This window comes from Schistocerca cancellata, chromosome 2 (assembly GCF_023864275.1).
Source record: "Schistocerca cancellata isolate TAMUIC-IGC-003103 chromosome 2, iqSchCanc2.1, whole genome shotgun sequence".
In the NCBI taxonomy this organism is placed as follows: domain Eukaryota; kingdom Metazoa; phylum Arthropoda; class Insecta; order Orthoptera; family Acrididae; genus Schistocerca; species Schistocerca cancellata.
The window spans coordinates 1,017,800,143-1,017,820,688 of NC_064627.1; positions in this window are offsets into that span (position 1 = coordinate 1,017,800,143).

Here is a 20,546-nt window from a genome sequence, read left to right on the forward strand (position 1 = left end):
TATTACTGCACGACAAGACTACAATGGTCTCCATTCACCTTTTGCAACCTGCTGTGGTCCCTCAACGCCGATCCATTTACATACGCGTCAGTCGCTGTGGCGAACACGATGGAGGAGCCCCCCATTTATCGCACCGCATCGTACAAAAAACATTGCGTCCAGGTGCGCTCACACCCATGAGTCCGAACGACGAACAGCGCTGCTGTTTCACACGCGCCCGCCGTCCACAGCGGCACTTCAGGACTACATTCTGGACTGAGTGAAAGCAACGTGCTTCCCCCACCTCCTCAACTGTGCTGAGGGGGGGGGGGGGGAGGGGTTGGCTGGTGGAACTGCAAACTTCGAAGCAGTCAGAAAACATTACTAACGGACAAGCTCTGACGAAGTAAACTCTCTGACGTCCGCCTGAGGCGGGTTAACGTAAATATTCTTCGCTTCCAGCTGTCTGGTTCTACTAAACTGTAATTATGTGCTTTTAGCTTGCGCAGAGCTATTAGCAATAGAGAGTCTTTCATCATCCGTAATTTCAGGTTCGTGTACTTCTATTCACATCCCTACGGCGATAACTACAAATCTGTCGACACACTTCACATCATACCGAACTGGTGCGAGCATGATTCACATAACATGCAAACAACCTAGCTACACTAATTAGCAAATTACTTTTCCACATTTACAGAATGAAGCACGTAATTTTCTTCCCTAATGAAGGCAGTTGCATGAATTAGCAGCAATCTAACCAGGAAATAAACTGTAACTTAACTGTTACTCTCAAATTACTTAACTTTTTACAAATTTAAAAAGTACTTGCTTCCACTGTATATTTATCGTTTGGTAATGAAACTGAAGCTGTTGCTGTGGATGAATGGCACTTACTGACCTTATTTTTTAAGCTTTGTTTGTTTTCTCTGAGTTTATATCGCGCAAAGATATTTCCAAAAACGTCTGCACCTATAAAAACTTTTTTCCTAACTTTTAAAGCTGTTGACAGGTTTATGGATTTCAATAAGCTGTAATTAAATTAATATGGTATTTCTCTTCGTTTTTCCGTGGTGGTCACGTGCACACAAAAATTAATTATCAGGGGAAATAAAATCTGCCACGGTACATTTTGTAACATAAAGCGTTAATAGTGGGAAGTTCTCATGTTTGATTATCTTACGTCGCCACTACCGAAATCTGCCTGGAAGTTTCATACAACTCTTTGTCCGTGGACATACCACCTTCTTTATCTTTGACGTCATTTAGACTCGCAACAAACGGGGACAACATAGTAACCGTGCAACTCGATGTCAGCTGCTTCTTAACTGACATTGTGTCAGGATTAGTGCTTGGCTGTTGGCTACATTTAAATTAACAGTGGTTGCCGTCGACCGTCAGCGCTATTGCTGCCATATTATCAAATACTCCACAGTTAGGGCAATAAAATACGATCCTGATGAACCGGAGGCAGATTAATGAAGGTCGAGAAAACAAGATTGTACATTATCACTATTACTCACAATCAGACCACAGACGGTTCGAGAACACTTTTGCACACAAGCGTCATATTATTTAGTACCGCCCTCTCCCCGTCCGTTTTCAAACATCAGCTGCCTTTACTTAGAAATAAATGTAAATCTAGTTATCGAAAAACCGGTTGTTTTCTCTTTTAAAATAAATACTGCATAGACATTCCTCTGCAACAGTAATAAATTATTGAATCCTATTCCAATTCTAAATATTAAAAGATGAAACAATTCATTTTACTTTTAGGTAATTTTTGAGATCTTTAAAAGCTTTTTGTGAAAACAGAGACAATTAGGCATGTTGTACTAATATCGGTTAAAAATATGCTACCTATTAAATAAATAAGGATGAAAACATCAATTTTCTATTATTTTTTAGTTTCATAATGAAACTTTTTAATTATATAGTTCACCATTTTTATCTTTTCATGGAGAAAGTGGGACAGAAGCATAAGAAAAATTATTTTATTTTGTGTTGACATGTTAAACATAACAACTTGCTAAAGTAGTGTTGTGTTTCTTGTTAAAGTAGACCTTGTGTGAAATTTGAGCGCACTTAGATGGTGATATAATAGAAAAAATTCGTCAGATACATTAATCCCTCTCCAGATCGAAAAATATTGCTACCGTTTGGCGTTTCCGGAGAAAATTGTTCATGATATAAGTGGAGAGAGCAACAAGATGGTCAACTGCAGAACGATGCTTCCGAAATCCGCATTGGGCTGGTGTTAAAAGACTGCGGGATTCCAGCCACCAAGCTAAACGGTAATTCACCATACGCTCCAAAACCTTACAGACACTACTCGTGAGAGAAATAGCTAGAGGGGAGATGTTTGTCCTTTCCAGGTTTCGGAACGGGAACGACAACAGCTTCCCGCCACCGTCTGGGAAAGGTACTGTCGGTCCAAATTCGATTATAAAGGCGAAGGAGGTAACGCAGACTATGGGTTGATAAATGCAGCAACATTTGGACATGGATACCATCCGGTCCTGGCGCGGAGGAGCGAGAAGAAGAGAGGGCATGTTGGAGTTCCCGCATGGAGAAAACAGTATTGTAGCTTTCGTGATTTTGAGAGGAGAAAGCAAGATGTCGCACTTCCGCTGCACGTTTCTTCGGGAGAAACGCTGGCGGGTAATTGGAAGAGCTCGAAATCTCAGCAAAGTGCTGACCCAACGAGTTAGAAATTGCGACGGGGTCCACTATGGTATCATGCGCGACAGTGAGCCCAGAGACCGGGGAGAAACTAGGCGCGCCTGAGAACCGTCGAAGCCGACTCCAAACTTCCGAGGAGGGAGTGAAGGTGTTAAATGAGCTAATAAAGAATTTCCAGCTTGCCCTCTTGCTATCGCGGATGACGCGACGGCATCGCGCACGGAGCTGCTTATAGCGGATACAGTTGGCCAAAGTAGGATGGTGACGGAAAATGCGAAGAGCACGTCGCCGCTCACGTATTGCGTCACGGCATGCCTCGTTCCACCAAGGAACTGGGGGGCGCCGGGGCAATTCGGAGGTGCGTGGTATTGAACGTTCCGCAGCTGTAAGAATAACGTCGGTAATATGTGTGACCTCATCGTCGACGCTGGGAAAGCGACGGTCATCGAATGTCGCTAGAGACGAAAAAAGTGTCCAATCGGCTTGGGCAAATTTCCAGCGTCGCGAGCGCATATATGGCAGTGGAGGCTGCAGTCTAAGGACACATGGAAAGTGGTCACTCGAGTGTGTATCATCAAGGGCGAACCATTCGAAGCGCCGAGCTAGCGGAACAGTACCGACCGCAAGGTCCAAATGAGATAAATTTGTCGTGGAGGCAGACAAAAATGTGGGGACCCCAGTGTTGAGGCAAACTAGATCCGCTTGGTGGAAGACGTCTAGCAATAGAGAGCCACGTGGACAAGGATGTGGAGATCCCCAAAGCGGGTGGTGGGCATTGAAGTCCCCAACCAGCAAATAGGGGGGTGGAAGCTGACCAAGAAGATGAAGGAGATCAGCTCGTGCCATTGGTGTGGATGATGGAATGTATACAGTACAAAGAGAGAACGTGTATCCAGAAAGGGAAAGACGGACGGCGACAGCTTGGAATGAAGTGTTTAAGGGGATTGGGTGATAATGGAGAGTATCATGGAGAAGAATCATGAGTCCTCCATGGGCTGGAGTGCCTTCAACAGATGGGATGTCATATCAGACGGACTGAAAATGAGGGAGAACAAAGCGGTCATGGGGACGCAGCTTTGTTTCCTGAAGACAGAAGATGACCGGCGAGTAGGATCGTAAGAGGATCGCCAATTCATCCCTATTGGCTCGAATGCCGCGGATATTCCAGTGGATAATGGACATGGGGTGAACAGAAAATGGAGGAATGTGACCAAAGTTGCTGTCAACTCAAAGACTGCTCGGAGCTAGCAACCGACAGCATGGAATGGCATTCAGCCGAAGGCAGAAGATCCTGATCCATAGGTTGGTCAGGAGCAGCGCCTGCCACCAGCGATCGGCCGGTTGACCGGCCACCAGCAGTGCGCCTCGGCGACACAGAAGACGGCCGAGGGCGATTTCCGCCAGGTGGTGCTGTAGATGGGACACGCCTTGGCGGAGAAGGAGAGGAACTGGGTTTCTTTGTAGCCTTCTTGGAAGTATGATGTTTAGATGAAGGAGGAACCGATGGTTGTGAAGTTGCGGTACGTAAAAACTCTTCACGAGTATGCTCTTTTTTCGAAGACTTGGCGTCTGACTTTTGGGCTCGAGATTTAGCAGAACCCGACGAAGGGTGAGCCATAGAGTGGGCAGGCGAAAGTGGTGAGGTTGAACGAGCGATCTTTGCGCTGGCCGATCTGACGACCGTGGCACTAAAGGTGAGGTCACAAGTCTGCGTGGCCGCCTCCTTTGTTGGCCGAGGAGAAGCAAGGACAGTGCTGTATTTTCCTGTCTGAGGCACGGTGGGCTTGCGACTGGCGAATAATTTTCGAGCAGCAAAGGTCGACACCTTTTCCTTCACTCTTATTTCCTGGATGAGCTTTTCGTCCTTAAAAACGGGGCAATCTCGAGAGGAAGCAGCGTGGTCACCCATACAGTTGATGCAGCGAGGGGATGGAGGTGGACAAGCACCCTCATGGGCATCCTTGCCACACTTAACACATTATGCCGGATTGGAACAGGACTGGCTGATGTGATTGAACCGCTGACACCGATAGCAACGCGTAGGGTTTGGGACATAAGGGCGAACGGAAATTATCTCATAGCCTGCTTTGATTTTCGATGGGAGTTGAACTTTGTCAAATGTCAAGAAGACAGTGCGGGTTGGAATGATGTTCATGTCAACCCTTTTCATAACTCTATGAACAGCCGTTACGCCCTGGTCAGACAGGTAGTGCTGAATTTCTTCGTCAGACAAACCATCGAGGGAGCGTGTATAAACGACTCCACGCGAGGAATTTAAGGTACGGTGCGGTTCCACCCGGACAGGGAAGGTGTGGAGCAGAGAAGTACGCAGCAATTTTTGTGCCTGGAGGGCACTGTGTGTTTCTAACAACAGGGTGCCATTCCGTAATCTGGAACAAGACTTTACAGGACCTGCAATTGCGTCGACACCTTTCTGAATAATGAAAGGGTTGACCGTGGAGAAGTCGTGACCTTCATCAGACCGAGAAACAACAAGGAACTGTGGCAACGATGGAAGAACTGTGGCATACGATACCTGTTGGAGGACAGGCATCCTCCGCACACTGTTCACTTGGGCTTTCGAGGCCGGCTGCCCCTTTTTCTTCGCGAATTTGTGGCAGAGCGCACTTTTAGGGTGCGGGTGAACACTACTCTCTCCCGTACTTTCTCCCAAGAAAACGGGGTACCCCAGGGATCCGTGCTGAGTGTTGTACTGTTTGCCATCGCCATAAATCCAATTATGGATTGTCTCCTTCCTGATGTCTCGGGCTCCCTCTTTGTGGACGATTTTGCGATCTACTACAGCTCTCAACGGACCAGCCTTCTTGAACGACGTCTTCAAGGATGTCTCGATCGCCTCCACTCGTGGAGCATCGAAACCGGCTTCCGTTTCTCACCCAGTAAGACCGTTTGTGTCAATTTTTGGCGACGTAAGGAGTTTCTTCCGCCCTCCTTACATCTAGGTCCTGTCAACCTTCCGTTTTCAGATGTCGCTAAATTCTTGGGTCTTATGTTTGACAGAAAACTGTGCTGGTCCTCCCACGTTTCCTATCTTTCGGCTCGCTGTCTGCGATCGCTTAACACCCTCCGTGTCCTGAATGGTACCTCCTGGGGAGCGGACCGAGTGGTCCTTCTCCGCCTCTATCGCGCCTTAGTGCGCTCGAAATTGGATTATGGAAGCATAGTCTACTCCTCTGCTCGGCCGTCTATTCTTCGGCGTCTCGACTCTATCCACCACCGTGGATTACGTTTAGTGTCTGGAGCTTTTTATACTAGCCCTGTGGAAAGCCTTTATGCTGAGACTGCTGAACCTCCGCTGTCCAATCGGCGAGCAGTCCTCCTGAGTCGTTATGCTAGCCATCTGTCTTCCATGCCTGCTAATCCAGCCCATGACCTTTTTTTCGACGCCTCCTTTGATGTAGGGTATGCAGGCCGCTCCTCCCTACTACCCCCGGGAGTCCGCTTCCGTCAACTGCTCCATTCTCTTTCCTTCCGCTTTCCTAAAACCTTCTTGACAACTTGGGGTACAGCACCGCCTTGGCTACGTCCCCGGATCTGCCTGCTCCGTGACCTTTGTCAATTTCCCAAGGATGGTACCCCTCCACTTGTTTATCGTCGGGCATTTGCTGCTCTATGTGCAGAAATGACGGACGCCACATTTATTTACACCGACGGCTCGAAAACATCGTTAGGTGTAGGGAGTGCCTATATTGTTGGCGACACCCCAAATCGCTTTCGGCTTCCCGACCAGTGTTCGGTTTATACTGCGGAGCTTTACGCTGTTCTCCAGGCTGTCCACTACATCCGCCGCCATCAGCGGATACAGTACGTTATCTGCTCAGATTCTCTCAGCTCTCTCCTCAGTCTCCAAGCTCTTTACCCTGTGCACCCTCTGGTCCACCGGATTCAGGACTGTCTGCGCTTGCTCCACCTGGGGGGCGTCTCGGTGGCGTTTCTCTGGCTCCCGGGACACGCTGGTATCTGTGGGAATGAGGCGGCCGATATAGCGGCCAAGGCTGCAGTCTCTCTTCCTCGGCCAGCTATTCAGTCGCTTCCCTTCACCGATCTACGGAGCGATTTATGTCGCAAAGTTGCTCATTTATGGCATGCGCATTGGTCAACACTTCCCCGTAATAAATTGCGGGAAGTGAAAGCCCTTCCTTGCGCTTGGACCTCTTCCTCCCGAACGCGTCGTCGGGAGGAGGTAATTTTAGCTAGACTCCGGATAGGGCACTGTCTTTTTAGCCATCAACATCTTTTAAGCGGTGATCCTCCCCCACTCTGTCCCCACTGCTCTCAGCTGTGGACGGTAAGACACCTTTTAATTGAATGCCCCTATTTTAATCTGTTACGCTCCCGTCTACAGCTATCGCCTGATCTATCGTCGATTTTAGCAGATGACACGCGCTCAGCCGACCGCGTTCTCCAGTTTATTAGTGACAGTGAAATGACGTCAGTCATTTGAAGCTTTTTTTGGGGACAACCACCCCCTTTCTGTAGTGGATTTTTAAGCATTCCTTCTACTTTTAGTTTCTCGTATTTTATGACTTTGTTCCCATTGCTGCTGGTTTTCAATTTCGGTTTTTTACTGTCTTAAGTCACGGGCTGGGCGCTAATGACCATAGAAGTTTTGCGCCCTAAAACCACAAACAAAAAAAAAATAAAGATACATTAATAAAAACTACGACAATATTTGATACGAAGGTCAATGGGGGCTCGTAACGGCAAATTACTTAAGTACCTCATAAACAGCTGTTTTGCGGATCCATGTTCACTAGAATGTTTTTGCTTTTAATGTTACACTGCCGGAAAAAATCAACACCCTCAAGGACTATGTTCTGTGGCACCAGGACACAGTATGGACATACCGAGAGGTTGTAGTGTTTCCTTTTCTTTTTGAGTCATCAGCCTTCCGACTGGTTTGATGCAGCCCGCCACGAATTCCTCTTTTGTGCCAAACTCTTCATCTCAGAGTAGCACTTGCACCATACGTCCTCAATTATTTGCTGGATGTATTCCAATCTCTATATTCCTCTGCAGATTTTGCCCTCTATAGCTCCCTCTAGTACCATGGAAGTCATTCAATGGTATCGTAACATAAGTCGTATCATCATGTCCCCTCTCCTCGTCAGTGTTTTCCACATATTCCTTTCCGTTCCGACTCTGTGCACAACCTCCCAGTTCCTTACCTTATCCGTCCACCTAATTTTCAACACTCGTCTGTAGCACAACTCAAATGCTTCGATTCTCTTCCGTTCCGGTTTTCCCACAGTCCCTGTTTCACTACCACACAATTATGTGCTCCAACGAACATTCCCAGAAATTTCTTCCTGAAATTAAGGCCTATTTTTGATGCTAGTAGACTTCTCTTGGCCAGATATGCCCTTTTGCCACTGCTAGTCTACTTTCGATGTCCTCCTTGCTCCATCTGTCACAGGTTATTTTGCTGCCTAGGTATCAGAATTCCCCAACTTCATCTACTTCGTGACCATCAATCCTGTTGTTAAGTTTCTCGCTGTTGTCATTTCTGCTACTTCTCATTACTTTCGTCTTTCTTCGATTTACTCTCAATCCGTATTCTGTACTCATTAGACTTTTCATTCCATCCAGTAGATCTTGTAATTTTCTTCACTTTCACACAGGATAGCAATGTCATCAGCGAATCGTATCATCGATACCCCTTCACCTTGAATTTTAATTCCACTCCTGAACGTTTCTTTTATTTTCATAATTGCTTCTTCAATGCACAGATTGAACAGTAGGGGCGAAAGAATATATGCCTCTCTTACATGTGCTTGCACATATTTATTGTCTATCCGTCTCTCCCTACAGCTTACCCTTACGTTCCTCAGAATTTCGAACATCCAGCACCACTTTACACTGCCGGACGCCTTTTCCAGGTCGACAAATCCTTTGAACGTGTCTGGATTATTCTTTAGTCTTGTTTCCATTATGAACTGCAACGTCAGAAGTGCCTCTCTCGTGCCTTTACGTTTCCTAAAGCCAAAGTGGTCGTCATTTAACACATCCTTAATTTTCTCTTCCATTCTTCTGTATATTATTCTTATCAGGAACTTGGATGCATGGGCTGTTAAGCTGATTGTGCTATAAATCTTGTACTTGTCAGCTCTTGCAGTCCTCGTAATTGTGTAGACGATATTTTTCCGAATGTCAGATGGTATGTTGCCAGACTCATACATTCTACACACCAACTTGAATAGTGATTTTGTTGCCACTTCCCCCAATTATTTTAGAAATTCTGATGGAATATTATCTATCCCTGCTCCCTTGTTTGATCTTAAATCCTCCAAAGCTCTTTTAAATTCTAATTCTAATACTGGACCCCCTACCTTTTCTAAATCAACTCCTGTTGCTTCTTCTAACACATCAGACAAATCTTCCCCCTCATAGAGGCCTTCAATGTACTCTTTCCACATATCCAATCTCTCTTCTCCATTTAACAGTGGAATTCCCGTTGTGCTTATAATGTTACAACCCTTGCTTTTAATTTCACCAAAGGTTGTTTTGAGTTTCCTATATGCTGAATCAGTCCTTCCGATAATCATTTCTTTTCGATTTCGTCACATTTTTCATTACGTCTTAGTTTCCCTGCACTTCCCATTTACTTCATTTCTCAGAGACTTGTTTTTCTGTATCCAGAATGTCCCTGAACATTTTTGAACTTCCCCCTTTCATCGATCAACTGAAGTATTTCTTCTGAACCCCAGGTTTCTTCGCAGTTACTTCCTTTGTACCTATATTTTCCTTTCCAGCATCTGTGACTGACTTTTTAAAGACGTCCATTCCTCTTCAACTGTACTGCCTACTGAGCTATTCCTTATTGCTATATCTATGGCCTTAGAGAACTTCAAGCATATCACGTCATTCCTTAGTACTTACGTATCCCATTTCTTTGCATGTAGATTCTTCCTGAGTAATCTCTTAAAATTCAGCCTACTCTTCATGACTACTACATTGTGATCAGAGTCTATATCTGCTCCTGGGTACGTCTTACAATCCAGTATCTGATTTCGGAATCTGTCTGATCATGACGTAATCTAACGGAAATCTTCCCGTATCATCTGGCCTTTCTCAAGTTTTAGTGTTATTGATTCATTTGTCACGGACGTCGGAGAACAGATGGTACTTAGGAGTCTTGCCTGTGCGCCACTTGGTCTTGCCTAACTGTGGGGTTTCAGAGGTGAATAGTGTTTGGAACAGTCATTCTATGGTACAACCATATACCACAACCGAGTTCGTACTCTTGTTGAACAACTACAGCCATTTGAACTGGATAGCATCATAGGTCTGCAGGAAGCTGATCGGACGCATCGACGGACTGCTGCACCTGTTGGGCACAGTGTATTGGCGGTGTGTTGCTGTTTTCAGCAATTAAATATGTCCATACCAATTAGACCAGATTTTGGACGCTCGAGTACTACACAAGCACGTCAAGATCGATTCATTGTGCGAACAGCAGTGGCCGACCAAACATCGTCCAGGGAAGAAATACTGGCAGATTTTCCACCTGCTGTGTCACCGAGAACCAATGGGAACCACCTGCTTGCAGCAGGACTAAGATCACCTATGCCGCTGGCCAAACTACCACTGACACCGAGACACTGCCAAGCATGGCTACTCTGTTGTCGTGAAAGGGTCGACTCAAAGACCTTGTAAAAAATAACTAGACTCACTGATGGCGCTGCAGTCGCGGGATAATTTGAAGCTTCGGCTGGGCGCCATTATAGTGGTTGTAGTCTGATGTGTTGTGTAGTACTGTTGTTTATGAAGACCCTGATTCAACGTTGTATATTTGTTGGGGCGTACATACAGTATTTGTTACTCGTAATTCTACTGTCTGTACGTTCCAATCAAAAGAAGTACAATGGTGAAGAGTTGTGCAGCGATTAATTGTACAAATAAATTCGAGAAAGGAACGAATATTACATTTCACAGGTATGTGGATATTTTAAGTTGTTTTTTATGTCAGTGCACTTGCTTAGTAAATGTTTTTGTAACACGGTATTAGCAAAATGTCTGTGCATATATTTGCAGGTTTCCTTTCTCAAAACCATAGCTGTTACAAAAATGGTTACACGCTGTCAGAAAGCTGAAAGATGATGCTGTTCCATCCATCTTTCGTTTTCCAGACCATATACAGTAGAAGATAAATTTTTCTTTGTGAACCACATTTTATTTTAACTATAAAAGTTGAGTTGCAAGCAACACGAAATTTGAGTTAGCAGGCTTTTTATCGTTATAAAATGCAACTGAATGTGTGTAATTGTAATCTGATTTCACAACTTCTCTCGATGGAACAGTTGTTGAGTTTTATTTATTATATGAAAAAACCACACATATAAACTGAAGTGTACATCTTCGAAAGTAAATATTGTGACTAATGCGATACTGGATGCCTACCTAAAGTCTTGTTTGTTGTAGCTGGCTGATCGGTAGTGTTTTCATGGTCTAGGTTAGGTTGAAACTTGATAATTTGGTCGTGAGTTGCGAAAACACTACGCCATATACAACGCACTTTTCGTCATAAAATCTAAAGCAAGGTAGAGTCAGAAAATATCTATTAACATAGTGGGCAAATCTTAGAGTATTTTTATGCATTTTGCGTACATCTATCGTAAATGAACTACGAAAAATGCTAGGGGTCCAGTGCATAACTTTTAGCTACGGCAGATTCCATGTACTACGTAACATAAATTCATAAACAGTCACTAGTTGCTGTTTGTTCATAAATTTAAAATTATATTGTAGTAACGTATTTAAATGAGACATTATGTTTGTGACCTAACTCTAGGGAAGGCATTTTATAACCAAAAGCGATGCATAAACATTCGAAATCCGCGCGTCAGTTTACCACTCTAATGACCGCCGGCCAGCTATTCAATTTGTCCGCTCTTCACAGTCGACCACTCATGCGGTTGTGGGGGCCTGGGTCGACTGGACAGTGGAATGGCACTCTGTCGTCTTAAGTGATGAGAGTGGGTTCCGTCTGTATGCGAGTGATTGACGTACACGTGTCGGCATAGACGTGGTGAGTGGGCTACTCCAGAGTGCAGCCGCAAACAACAGATCCCACCCCACGCCTTATAGTGAGGGAGCCATCAGTTACAACTAGCGGTCACATTTGGTGTTTCTGCAGTATAAAGTGACTACATTGCACAGGCTGTCATCTCCGTGCTTGCGCCAGGAAGATGATGTGCTTTCTCAGCATGATGATGCACGACCTCATACGGCCGCTACTATGCAACGTGCCCTTCGTGGTGTACATCTGCTCTGGCCAGGAAGAGCACCAAAGCTCTCGGTAACTGAGCACTTATGCGACATGGTGAAGTGCGAACTTACTCCTCCTCTACAGCACATAATGCATCTTCTTGCCATTCTGTTGCATTCTATTACTTGTTGAACAATATTCCTCTTGTCTGCAGCAATAGACTACTCTGTTATCTTGGCTTTCCATTCTTGATGCAGAAAGCTGTGGACACATAGATGTTTACAATAAATAGACTTATTAAAGGCGGACTTCAATGCGAGACGCCTGTAACACTTTCCACAACGAAAATTTGTCTCGAAACCTGGCAGAAAATCCAAAGAGATTCTGGTCGTATGTGAAGTAAGTTAGCGGGTAGAAACAACCAATGCCTTCTCTGCGCGATAACAATGGAGATACTATCGAAGACAGTGCTGCTTCGAATCGAGAACAGCTGCCGACATGAGTAACATAGAAGTAAACATCCTCAGAGTAGTGAAGCAATTCAAATCTCTTAATAAAAGCAAGTCTTCTGGTCCAGACTGTATACCAATTAGGTTCCTTTCGGAGGATGCTGATGCATTAGCTCCATACTTAACAATCATATAGAACCGTTCGCTCGAAGAAAGATCCGTACCCAAAGAATGGAAAGTCGCAAAGGTCACACCAATATTCAAGAAAGGTAGTAGGAGTAATCCATATCGTTAACGACGATATGCAGCAGGATTTTAGAACATATATTGTGTTCGAACATTATGAATTACCTGGAAGGAAACGGTCTATTGACACACAGTCAACATGGGTTTATAAAACATCGTTCCTGTGAAACACAACTAGCTCTTTATTCACATGAAGTGCTGAGTGCTATTGACAAGGGATTTCAGATCGATTCCGTATTCCTGGATTTCCGGAAGACTTTTGACACTGTACCACACAAGCAGCTCGTAGTAAAATTGCGTGCTTATGGAATACCGTCTCAGTTATGTGACTGGACTTGCGATTTCCTGTCAGAGAGGTCACAGTTCGTAGTAGCTGACGGAAAGTCATCGAGAAACAGAAGTGATTTCAGGCGTTCCCCAAGGTAGTGTTATAGTCCCTTTGCTGTTCCTTACCTATATAAACGATTTGGGAGACAATCTGAGCAGCCGTCTTCGGTTGTTTGCAGATGACGCTGTCGTTTATCTACTAATAAAGTCATCATAAGATGAAAACAAACTGCAAAAAGATTTAGAAAAAATATCTGAATGGTGCGAAAAGTGGCAGTTGACCCTAAATAACGAAAAGTGTGAGGTCATCCACATGAGTGCTAAAAGGAACTCGATAAACTTCGGTTACACAATAAATCAGTCTAATCTAGAAGCCGTAAATTCAACTAAATACCTAGGTATTACGATTACAAACAACTTAAATTGGAAGGAAAACATAGAAAATATCGTGGGGAAGGCTAACCAAAGACTGCGTTTTATTGGTAGGACACTTAGAAAATGTAACAGACCTACTAAGGAGACTGCCTACACTACGCTTGTCCGTCCTCTTTTAGAATACTGCTGCGCGGTGTGGGATCCTTAACAGGTAGGACTGACAGAGTACATCGAAAAAGTTCAAAGAAAGGCAGCACGTTTTGTATTATCGCGAAATATGGGAGAGAGTGTCACAGAAATGGTACAGGATTTGGGCTGGACATCATTAAAAGAAAGACTTTTTCGTTGCGAGGGAATCTTCTCACGAAATTCCAATCACCAGTTTTCTCCTCCGAATGCGACAATATTTTGTTGACACCGACCTACATAGGGCGGAACGCGCGCTATATGAGATTGGAATAATAGAAAATTGTGAAGGTGGTTCGATGAACCCTCTGCCAGGCACTTTAATGAATATATATATATATATATATATATATATATATATATAATGAATGGACGAAAATGGGGAAGAAATGCCTTTAAATATTTTTGTTATTCACTCTTTCAGTACGAACTTTGTTGTAGAACCCTTTTTTTACGTGTGGTAATAAAAATTCATTTAGACAGAATTAAGCACATTTAAAATTACGTGAACTTTAGCAACTCTCTCATGCTGATAAGTTCAAACTAACTGATTAATAACATTTGTGACTTTGAAAATTATTTAAATTAAATTTTTTTGCGTATTTCGGCCTTGGCCCACATTTTGTAAATGCAGTTTTTTTTAAATATTTACTGAATTCTTTCACGGCGTTAGCTATGGAACACAAGACTGTCTCTGTTAGCATAAAATGGTTAAATATTGCCAAGCCGACCTGAACGTTTAATTATCATTGACAAAACACACTTCACTATACGTTTAAGTTATTTGCTTTAGAAATTGAAAGAACCAACAGGTTAACAACTTCAACGTTAATTATCCGCCTATGAATGCACAAATGTAAAACCAGTAATAAATTCAGTCAGCCTCAGGATCGCTGTAAAAGAAAAATATTTCGTAATTCACTGCTAATTTTACCTGCTCCCGATTTACGGGTTTCGTTAATTTTATAGCGGAACAATTTTTTAAATGTGCCGCCGTTGCAAATCGTTCAGTCGCGGCACAGCCCAGCAACACCAACGATAATCGCTAAAAGTGCTGAAAATTCTTTAAAGAAATATTATAGATGACATGGGCAAGCTAATTTACATTAGTAATACACAATTTTGATCAATTATAATGTATTTAGACCACAACAATAATTAAAATTACACACCTTTATAATTTCTCCTCTAATGGCGGCTAAAAACAGATACAGACAAGAGAAGTCTACTCCTGCATATAATGCTACGTCAAAGGTTACTCTCTCTCTCTCAGCTCTCGAGGAAGACGACAAAGAAGGCACATGTAGTGCTATTTATACTATTGCTGATTATTAATATCTCTTTGTAATCTTACAACATTATTTTCCTCTGTGGCTATATTTTACATTTTTTCATCGCAGATATTAACATATTTCGTAATTACATTATGAGTATAGAAATATTACAATCATCGAGAATATTGTTACAGAAAATATTACAATAATAACCAACGTCCTTTATAAAAAATTAAATAATATTTTTGTTAAACAATTACAGTACATACGAATTTCTTCATAGCGGCGTACATAGTACAATTAAACGTCATTTCAGTTTATTAACAGTGTGTGTGCTGCCAGGGAACGTTACAGCACTTAAATGTGATTTGCAGAGTATCCATGTAGATGTAGATGTAGAAAGCCTTCTTTTCTCGACGCAAGCGTCTCGTAAACTGTACACTTTAGGCTTAGACGTACGTACGGATAGCGAAGAAATGACAGCGCTCACGCAATCCAATTATAAAAATTAGAATTGCCCGAGTGGTGGGGGTGGGGGGACTTGCACACCATTTGGCGAAACGTCAGTACTCCGGCGCCCCGACGCAATTAGCTGAGGGTGTAATGACGTCGACACACATACATTACGCCACTGACCATAGTGAGAAGAGGGAAAACTATTGATGTATTCCAACAAAGGGTGCAAGATATTTGGAACACTCTATTTCAGAGTGTCATTTGGTACCTTTATCATCGTTTGCATGCGAGAATTCCCGCTTGCGTTGCCGCCAGAGAGAGCTGGGGGCTACACCATGTGTTGATGCGACACAGTTTGGTCACCCTTTCTTGTGTTTTCATTCCGTCTGGTTTTGTTGTCACACATTCCATACTGCTACAATGACGAACCATCTGTCACATCGCTTGTCAGTAAAATTACCTTGCCCTTGTAGGGATTGCACTTTTTTTACGAAAGTTTCTATACTTGGACCTTAATCCGGCCGTGACTCAGACACAGCGGAATGTTTAATGTGCCTCTAATTGCATTCTCTCTTTTCTTGATGTCCTCATAAAAATTCTTACTTCTACAGGATGGAAGTAAGAATGATCGACGGCAAGGATATTAGAGACAAAGAATGACCTACGTCTGCACAAGGTTGGGAAGGAAACCGCTCAGTGCAAGTGTCTCGGTACATCTACAGGACTCTGGCAGGTTTGAGAACATTTTCACACCACACTTTTTCCTCGTACACGTTCATCTGCGTCAGTCTTCCCAACTAATTGCTCTTCAGCTTGGTGCCCCAAGTGACAGTTACTTATTGTGTTACGTGCTGTGTAGATGATGATGATGATGATAATGATAATTTCGTGGTGCTCAGTGGTCTGGCCTTTAGTCTTTCAATAGGACGCCACTTTGGCGAGTTGGGTGTCCCTTACCTACCCCACTTAACCAACAGGGCAAAGGGGACCTACAGTTTAACGTCGAATCAGAATCACATGATATTTCTGGTGACTCCACACAACGTTTAGATGTGAATGCTAGGTTAAGACGCTACTGGGATTCAATTCCACGACCTCTCTGTCTCCAGGCACACGCTATAGCGCTAGACAATCAGGCCCAACAGCTGTATAGAGATCCTACAGTTGACTTCCCAAGTGGCAGCTGGGCGAGAAATAGGGCTGTTGATAAAATATCGATACATCGATGTTTTTACTAAGAAGTCGGAGAGATGTTTTCCCACTGTGTATCGATACATAGATATGGAACTGGCAATATCGAGTGCCGACATTTTTATTTTATATTACGTTATTTTTGCAATTTTCGATAAATATATGAAATTGTTCTATTGAGATTGTAGCAGAACATAATTTTACTTTCTCTGTGTGAACGAGTCTTATCACTTTTTGAGCTCCCACCACGTCCAGTCTCTCTCTTTGGCTGTGTGAAGCATGTATAGGGGATGCAGAGAAGAAGTCCGACTGCACTGAGGGGGGGGGGGGGATAGAATAACAAGATTTGCGATGTGAAGAAATAGCACACAAGTTGCGAAAGAAAAGAAAAACAAATTTTAACGCAACTAGTGTACTATTTCTTCACATCGAATTTCTTCAAACACAATTGCTGAAAAGGACGACCATAATCTAATTGGCAAGATTGGTTTTTGCAGTGGACGGGGACGTGTGAGGAGAATATGCTAACGTAACCGGCGCTTGGAGCTACCAACAGGAAGTGCAACGCTTTAACTTCACTACGCTTTAACTTCGCTACAACTGCTAGGTCGCTGGCGTTTGAGCAAATGAAAGAACAGGGAAGGCAGCATAAGGTGTTGCAGGCAAGTGCACTATGTGACGAAACCGAACGACAGACCCTCAGACACCTTTTATTGTGTCACTTATCTGCAGTTACCATTATTAGCAAAGTGGCTATCGCCGAGCGTGAATGTGCATCGTTTTCCTTTCAGTTCTTGCTATAAGGAAGACAAACAGGCAGCTGTCTTGTTGACGTACAGAATATCTAATAATAAATCAATACTTAGATATACAAATAATAAACCGGCAGCATATTTACAAAATGAAGCCGATATTTTTATAGGCCGGTACGTCGATACTTTTTTCGTCGATATATCGATACTATTTTTGCGTATATCGAAGACCGATAATGAAACTTTTTTAAATGTTAGTATATCGGGTTCCCGATATTTTTAAAAATATCGACAGTCCGTGTCTGAAACCGGCCCTGCCAGAACGACTCCACTGCCAGTGTATGAAAGCGCAAAACTGAATCGGCATAGTGTGAATCTTCTACAAGTGCCTAATCACACATTATCACCTTATTTGCCATATTCATGATGAGACATCCTCTAACGGGTCAAACTGATCTTGTAAATATTGTGTTGTCGTATATCGATTAAAGTGCAAGAACATGAGGTCACCATGCACAGCAACGACCAGTGCTGATTGGCTTAGCAGGTCGTACAGATTTACCGGACACTTAGGTCATGAATGTTTGTGGTCAAACCAATTGTCGTGTACCATTGCAGTTAGAAATGCATCGAACCAAAGGTTACGTACGACCATAAATATGGAAATCCGATCGTTATTAAAATGGTGTATTAATTTTAATTCAGACATAAAATTGAAAAACTATAAAAACACTTCAAAATATAATTTAACCAGTGAAGCTCATAGCGAAGCAATCAGAAAGTGCAAAAAACGTTAAGTGGAGTGGTATATGTTCCTTTCTCTTGACAAGTATAAGCATCTGAGGTTACTATGTCACAGTATGATTAGTCTGATTCAGAGACGGCAGTTTCGGCTCCTAGTGAAGGAAAAATATTGCCACGCCAATTTTTAGCCCATACGAGGAGAGGTAATATGGAATTCTTGATTAACGTCCTGGTTAATTACAGCTTCTTATTAGATGAGGAAACGGATGCAGGTGAGAAAGTCGTATTTTCCTCGCTTTTCTTTTATTGTCGTTTTCAGTCCTTCACTCATTTTCAGTCCCTTGACAGGTGGGAGCAAGCGTCTGCAATGCAGATCTATGCTCTTCATCTTTCTGGTAATGAAAAACAGGAAAAATTTTGTGAAATTTAAGAAGTACAAAATATTTAAACGTTTCAAAAGTGTTAAAACTGTGGCAAAGGTTTATTGTATTAGAGGTTCTTGTGGCTGATGAAGTTAACTTTCGGTGCAAACACTTGAGGTTAACCCTAACCATGGCCATTATCAAGAACAAATGAAATACAAAAATAACTGAAAAAGTGATATATATTGATTTTCCCACTACGCGTTTCGAAAGACCATATCTCCATCATAAGGTAGATTTACATTTATTAACAAAACGACTTTGTGGGCCACCTCTGAAAATATCAAGCCACAGAGAACATAAAAAGAGTTTTACGTGAATGCTTTGAGTGCAATGAAAACTCATTATATTAATACTTACTAATGCAAGCAAAGCACTCATATAAAACTTTGAACTGTGATATAAAATATTTCTTTTTTTATCCTCTGTAGCAAGTCAGTGTCACAGGCTGTCCAGATAAACTGTACGAATATATAGGAATAGTCCACAATGTTGACTGAGGTACAGTCACCCGGTATGCGCAGTGAGGGAGGAAAGAAAAGTGACTGGTTACATACATTTGAGTATTTCAGTACAGCTGTTCACCAATACTGATGAATGAGGAAAGTGTGATGGTAGAGAAATGAGCAGAACTCTCACTGAGGAAGGCTAAAAATTTTGGAAGAACGAAGGTGTGAAGATGTACGATATGGAGCAACATTAGAACACGTAGGTTAGAATGTAGTGTAGAGACCAGTGGTGAATGATCTTTGCAGTGGATTGTGGTGCGGGGCTACTAACGGTGTGGAAGGCCTGCAGTTCATCAACCTGGACGTGGTTGCAGCGGTGTGATAGGCAGGTACCAGCGAGATACCCGACGTCACGTCTTGGAGACAGATTTTACAGAGCATTTTTGGTTCCATGCCAGAACACATTAGTTACCATTTGTCTCTGAAGTTACTCACGTGTATGATAGCTACACATGTATTCTGGCATAGAATAACAGATTCTCTGTAAACTTGCCCCTGCACTTATTGTATATAACCACCAAACAGTTCCAACTCGTCGTAAGTCAAGGAAGAGTTTTGTCTACGGACATTACCGCTACAAGGCCGACATGAGTTTCGCCTCGTGTCTACACCTACATCTACATGACTACCCTGCAGTTCAGCCGGCCGGAGTGGCCGAGCGGTTCTAGGCGCTACAGTCTGGAACCGCACGACCGCTACAGTCGCACGTTCGAATCCTGCCTCGGGCATGGATGTGTGTGATGTCCTTAGGTTAGTTAGGTTTAATTAGTTCTAAGTTCTAGGGGACTGATGACCTCAGAAGTTCAGTCCCATAGTGCTCAGAGCCATTTGAACCATTTTAACCTGAAGTTCAGACTTAACTGCCTGACAGAAAGTTCATCGAACCACTTGCACATTATTTCTCCACTATTCCACTGTCACTCAGCGCGCGGAAAAAACGAACCTTTTAAATCTTCCTGTGCGAGCTGTGATTTCTGTTATTTTATCGAGATGATCATTTCTCCCCTTGTAGGTGGGCGTCTACAGAATATTTTCACATTCAAAGGAGAAAGTTGGTGACTGAAATTTCACGAAAAGATCTCGCGACAACGAAAACCACCTTTCTTTTAATGATTGCCACTCCAACTCGCGTGCCATAACTGTGACACTCTTTTCCCTTTATGAATAAAATAATCTTGGGTATTAGGCCGCGTTATTATAGAACACTACAGCGACTAAATTGCCGATGTACCGACCGGCTTCCTGCGGTCCTCTTCAGCGTGGTTAATTGGCCTGAAGAGAACCGCAGGAAGACGGTCGGTACGTCGTCAATATGGTTGCTTTAGTGTTCTATAATGAGGCAGCCTAATACCCAACATTATTTTATTCAAAATAACACTGGTGGTGCAAGCTGACGAACTCTATCCCCTTTTTTGGGGTAGTTCAAATCGAGCTGCCCTTCTGTTAACTTTATCGATGTTCTCCGTCAGTCCTATCCAGTATGGATCCCAAACAGCACAGCAATACTCTAGCAGAGGATGGGCAAGCATACGATTAGTGTCAGCAGTCTCCTTAGTGGACTTGTTGCATCTTCTAAGTGTTCTGCCAATAAAATGCAATTTTTTTCACCTTACCCACAACATTATCCATGAGATCGTTCACCTTAAGTTGTTCATAATTGTAATCCCTAGTTATTTAGTGGAATTCACAGTTTTTAGATTTGTGCGATTTATCGTGCAACCGAAA